The sequence below is a fragment of the Gracilinanus agilis genome, chromosome 3 (genome assembly GCF_016433145.1).
Source record: "Gracilinanus agilis isolate LMUSP501 chromosome 3, AgileGrace, whole genome shotgun sequence".
NCBI lineage: Eukaryota > Metazoa > Chordata > Mammalia > Didelphimorphia > Didelphidae > Gracilinanus > Gracilinanus agilis.
In genome coordinates this window covers 417,295,070-417,301,069 of record NC_058132.1, presented here as the reverse complement: position 1 = coordinate 417,301,069, position 6,000 = coordinate 417,295,070, and positions in this window count along the sequence as shown.

Sequence of the window (6,000 nt, the reverse complement as noted above, 5' to 3'; positions counted from 1 at the left end):
TCAGTTCATGTAATTCTTTCCAGATTTTTCTGAAATCATCCTGCTTGTCATTTCTTATAGCACAATATATCATTATCATATACTTGTTCAGCCATTTCTCAAATTGATGGACAACCACTCAGTTTCCAATTCTTTTCTTCCAGGAAAAGAGCTGCAACAAATACTTTTTTAACAAGTAGGTCCTTTCCCCATTTTTTTTATCTTTTTGGGATATAGATCTAGTAATGGTTTTGATGTATCAAAGGGTATGTACCATTTTGGAGTCTTTTGAGCATAATTCCATAAATTGCTTTTGAGGATGGTTGGATTATGTCACAACTCCACCAATAGTGTATTATTGTCCCAATTTTCCCACATCCCCTCCAACATTTATTATTTTCCTTTTCTGCCATAGAAATGGGATGCTTTTAAAAGCAGAGGTAATTTTATGTATCTGACAAGAGAGGACCAGCCTATATAAATTCAGGCCTTATCACTGAGGAATAAACACTAGATGATGAATTATTTGTGCTACTGACATCTATGTGCTATTGCCATTAAGCCATCTACTAAGGTTGTATCTGTATCCATAAAATAAGTATCTGGAAAGATGAGCCTTAAATTAATGAAATCTTTGAATTAGTATAATTATAAAAACAGAAAGACTTTCAGAATAATAACCTGGAAGGACTTTACTCTGACAGAAGCAAAGGTGAAGTTGAAACTCTCAGACTTTACCTCATAGCAGGCCTACAGGAAGAGTTTATGAAGAATTCCACAGAAAAAAGAAATGATGACTGTCTTCAAGAACATAGTGAGGGGGTTGATGTAATTGTCTGGATTAATATGTTTAGATTTTTTTTAAAATGACAGAACCTAAATAGTTCTTTAATACAGAATATAATATAGTTCTATACTATTCCATTTATCCATATAGTTTATCAATCTCACTTCATATTGTCAGCCTAGATCAGTGAAAAGAGACATTTCATAGGAAATAATTATCATATTTTAAATGGCCTTATTCTCAATTATCCTTTATCTTAGAGACAAAAGTATCTCCAACCTTCCATCTTCCTCTATGCTCCTCAGCTCCTCTATTGGTATCACCACATTTTGTTATACCCTGTGATTAGCTTAGATGTCTTGGAGGAAATAATTTTTTAAAAATATTGATGTTCTCATCCTGTCTCATATATTTTCCCAGGGTCTTTCACTTGGAATTTTTATCCAGTTTTGAGGGACACACACTATTTGATTTCCTCAAGGTCAGAATGTTAGTAACTAAGAAAATTCAACCTTCTAAAATAAACAAAAAACACAAATGAAATGAGGAGCTTGGGGCAACCTAGGGAGCTATGGGTTTGAGATTTATGGAAGTCCTCTTCTCTTTCAAGGGAAAAGTGTCCCAGTTGTTCGAGATACCTAGCAACTGATCCAGTAGCTAGAGCTTTCTGTTTTTAAAAAGCTTGGAAATTATTCCTCTGCCCCTCCCTGATAGACTTCAACCCTTCTGTCAAAGAGGATATTTCTTAGTTTATTCTGGCTACTGGCCTGAAAAAAGCAATCCAATCCAAAATCTTTAAGAGGTAAGAAAAAAAAATTTGAAAGGAATAGGTATGGGCTGAAAGAAATGCCAGCAAGATACCAAATATTTGGGACCAAGTTTTAAGCATGCCTAATAATGGCACACAACCTGAATTATGTGAATGCCAGTCCCAGAGGGTTTGCCTGGGATCATAGTGGGCATCTGGTTAAGATCCCATTCTCCAGTACTATTAGTTATCAGACTGACTGATGCCAGTTTTGAATGCAAACAGAAAGAAATGTACACCAGACATATAAGGCACACTGCAATGCAGAAGAATCTTGGGAAAGCTATATCATGGGCCAAAAGGCTAATAAGCACTTTATTTCAAACCCAGGTTGCACTGGAAGATGGCTAAAGAAAGAAGCAACCCTTTCCTTTAATTAGATCATTTATATTGCAATAAATACATCTCTTTTCTTCTTTTCCACTTGAGCTCCTAAATAGGCAGAAGTGATAAATTCTTAGGCAAAGTCTGAAACAACTAATCATTTTTTTAAAATTTGGTCTGTGTCTGGAACTTTGATTTCACCATATTGGGAAACTCGAAGTGTGAAAATTCTCTCCAGCAATGAAGAGCAGGAATGCATGTGTAACTCATGGTCTCAAAGCACTACCTGAGACACTAAAATTCAGTGACTTGCTCATTGGCAATGACTTGCCCATGTCAAACAGGACTTGAAGTCAGGTTTTTCTGACTCTGGGGCCTCTTTTCTTTTTTTTTTCTTTTTTTCTTTTCTTTTTTTAAACCCTTAACTTCTGTGTATTGACTTATAGGTGGAAGAGTGGTAAGGGTAGGCAATGGGGGTCAAGTGACTTGCCCAGGGTCACACAGCTGGGAAGTGTCTGAGGCCGGATTTGAACCTAGGACCTCCTGTCTCTAGGCCTGGCTCTCAATTCACTGAGCTACCCAGCTGCCCCCCTTTGGGGCCTCTTTTCTAATCACACTCCCTGTCATCTAGGATAGGGGGAAAGCCTAGAACTATCTTCCACTTCCTTAAAACCCAAGGATCTGCACTTCCTTCCCCTCGGAGGGATTCTTCTGGCTTCAGGCTCCCAACTTGGCAAATAGCTATTAAGCATTCAGGAGAAAGAAGGGAAAAGAGACCCAGCCTGGGTCAAAATGGATTGATCATTTCCTACCCTAAAAAGGGCAGTCTTGGAGCTAGCTGGAGTCAGATGCTTGCTCGAATTTTACTCCAAAATCTAGTCAGTCCCTACATGCCCTCTCCTCCAGTACTCCATCTCCTCCACAAATAAGTACTTAAAATAATAATAATAATAATAATAATAAGTTGCAGCCACCGCCAGCTTCTGAAGGAGCTTAAGGAAACTCTTCCCTTCCTCCCAGGTTTTCAAGGGAGGCCCAAGTTAAGAGGTTTGGGCACGGCAGTCTCCCTCACTCCCCCTCCTCAGCAGTATTCGGAAACAGAATTCAGTATAAATACATGCAAACCAAGGGATTTTGTTCTCTTCCTTCATTCCCTCCGGGCGATGAGCCCGCTGGAGCCATTAGAACTCTCCAACTTTACCTACAGTGATTTCTCTCTTCTTAAGCATTTCCAGAGAATCCGTGGACTGATTCCTTTCGTAATAAACCCTTAAAAAAATAAACAAGCAAACAAACCTGGAGGCGGCAGGACTAACCTGACTGTAAAGCTTTGTTAGGGTTCTCTGGAGAATTTACAGTTAGATTTTCTCTTGCTTGCAATAGACTGAAGGGCACACCTTCAGAATATCTTTAGAGCGACAACATAAATTCTTTGCGAATCTTTATCCTTCTCGAAATGTCTGAGGACGATGTCAAATCTTGCCATAACCTTTATTTAGCAGGAAGCCCTGAGCGGTTTTCAGTTTCGAATGCACTGGCTCTCTCCTCCCTCCGCTTAGCTTCCTAGAGAGGCCGTTATTTTAGTCTCTTTTCTTTATGATCAAACTACTTGCTAGTAAAAAAAAAAAAAATTAAAAAATCACTGCCAGATTAGTGTATGCTTTCACGCTTACAAGAGGAAAGGAACGAAGTTGGCAAAATCTGAATAGAGGAAAGAGGATGGGTAACTTTACGAGTAAACGTATAAAAACAAGAAGTCTATCTACTGAGAGACCCTCCTCCCTCGGTGATCTCTACCTATCTGAGGGTGACAAATTTTCGCGGGGCGGGAGGAGAGTACGAAGGATATTCCACCACCACCACCCCCATCATGTTCCTGATTTTTAGAGCTTCAAACAAATGAAAATGGCCATTACGTTCAGATCTAACTAATAACGGATATGTTATCTGATTTTAAATATATTACATTGTTGACCCAACCAGTGAGGTATTTCAGTATACAGGAGAGATTTTTTTTTTAAGAGCTCAGAGGTCTTCTCAAATAGGAATTCCATTCCCTCTCCCATCTCTGTCTGGTTAGCTGTAGACTTTGGGGACCGTTTTGTTGAAGTAAAGACAGGTCTTATCAGAGAGCAGATGGGCTGCCTTTTCTTTAGAGCGGGATTTGTGGAAACTGTGTTTCTATTAAAGTGGGACTAAGGTTTCTCCCAGAAGAACAGAGGTTGAAAGGTAAATATAAATACAAAGGCTGCAGCCGGCTATGGCTCCGGGAGTCAGAGACAATGTTCTCTACCCCATCAGACTGACCTGTCTTTTCTTTTCGGCTCTTTAGAAGAGCAGAAAGTTGACACTTCGCGTCATCCCTACTACTACTATATATTCCATCTCTTTCCCCTTCTGAGACCTTTTGCTCTACAGTTCTCTACCCTGACAGTTCTAGATGATGGAGAATAATTTTTCCTTGCGCCCCTTGCCAATTTCTTTTGAACAAGCACATCTTGAAAGATTAAGGGGTATGCCGTGGGACTGTAGCGTCTACCCACGTTCCCAGAAACAAAGAAAAAAGAGAGATGGCCTGGAGGAGGCTAAAGGCTTTCCTGAAACTTATAAAACCAAGAATCATCTCTTTCTGCTCCAATTGGATACTCTCTTTCTATAACTAAGATCAGTAACACTAACAGGGTTCGTCCAGCTTACTGCATTGCCCTGAGGCAGGAAGAGGAGAGCATTTATTTATCCATATATTCATTTATTTTTGGCGAGAGATTTTTATGATCTCATTCCAAACCTTACTATTTCTGTCCCCTTTTCTTCCTTTTAATTTTTTCTTCTCCCTCTCCCAATCCTCCCTCCAGTCCTAAGATCCCAAAGCCTTAGCTCTGACCATGAAAGAGAAGTCTGAAGGCACTGATCCTACAGACAATTAAATTTGTCCAGAAAACAAGCAGTTCAGGTGACTGGGGATATATGTAGCCTTCTTACAAAATTCCGCAGCTTTTTTTCAAAGAAAGAAAAAGACTGAAGAGTGAAGAGGACCAAGCTGGTCCCTGCGGTACTGTATTCATGCTTTAAGTTCTGAAAGCAAGAGAATCAAACAGATATTAACTTACTTATACCTTAACTCTTAGTCTGGATAAATTTCTTGGGCTAAATGAAATAACTGTAGCTAAAGGAGTTGCGCTAAATCTTGGACTTTTAAATTATTTGTTTTTGCTATTCTTTTCTCCTCCTGTGAGGGATGGTTTAGTTTGGTTTCCTTTGAAGTAATAGATAATTAATTAAAGAGGAAGTCCAACTGAAGCATTTTCACTGAAGGGATAGCTTTTACTGAAATAAATTTTTTTTTAATTTATGCTCCTAACGGTCTTTTATTGTATTTTAGAGAAGTGCAGATATTGTTATAGTCCTGTGTTGAAAAACCAAATTAATTCCAAATATTTGTAATTTTAAATTATTTTAAGTACTTGATATTTTGTCACAATGTATTAATGTTATTCTTTGACATATTGGCTGTCTGCATAAAAAGAATAAAGTAAGAATTGAAGGGATTATTCAGAAAATCCCACCCTCCCCACCAAAAAACTCACCCACCTCTTGTTTGAAATATTGTGAGGTAAAGAGGTTTTTGATGGGTCAAGAAGACTTAGGTGGACTAGCCATGGCTCATTTTCCACTTTGCTTGGCAGTATGTTGAATCCCAGCCTTGGGCATCCACCTAGAAACAAATCGGAAGCCAAGAATTAGAGAGTGCCTTCAACTTGCAGTTGTCATCACTTGCTCTGTCTTTAAATTCACCTTAGGGGTTAGATAGAAATGGAGCTTTGAAATCCCTTCCTTTCTAATCCAGTGCTAGAAGTGGTAGTCCTCCTACCCTTCCCCTACCAAATGTAAAATATAAAATTGCATTAATATAGCATTATCAACAACCAGGGACTGTCTTCCTAGTAAACCCATAATTTATCTATATAAACATCTGTGAATTTTATCTTCTTGATCTATGATCCCCGTTGAAATAAATTTCCGCAAAAGCTGTGCAGCAGGTAAGGAAGGAGCAGAGAACTGTGGGAGGGGGGCAGTTTTGGGGCATCTGAAGGGTAAAGTC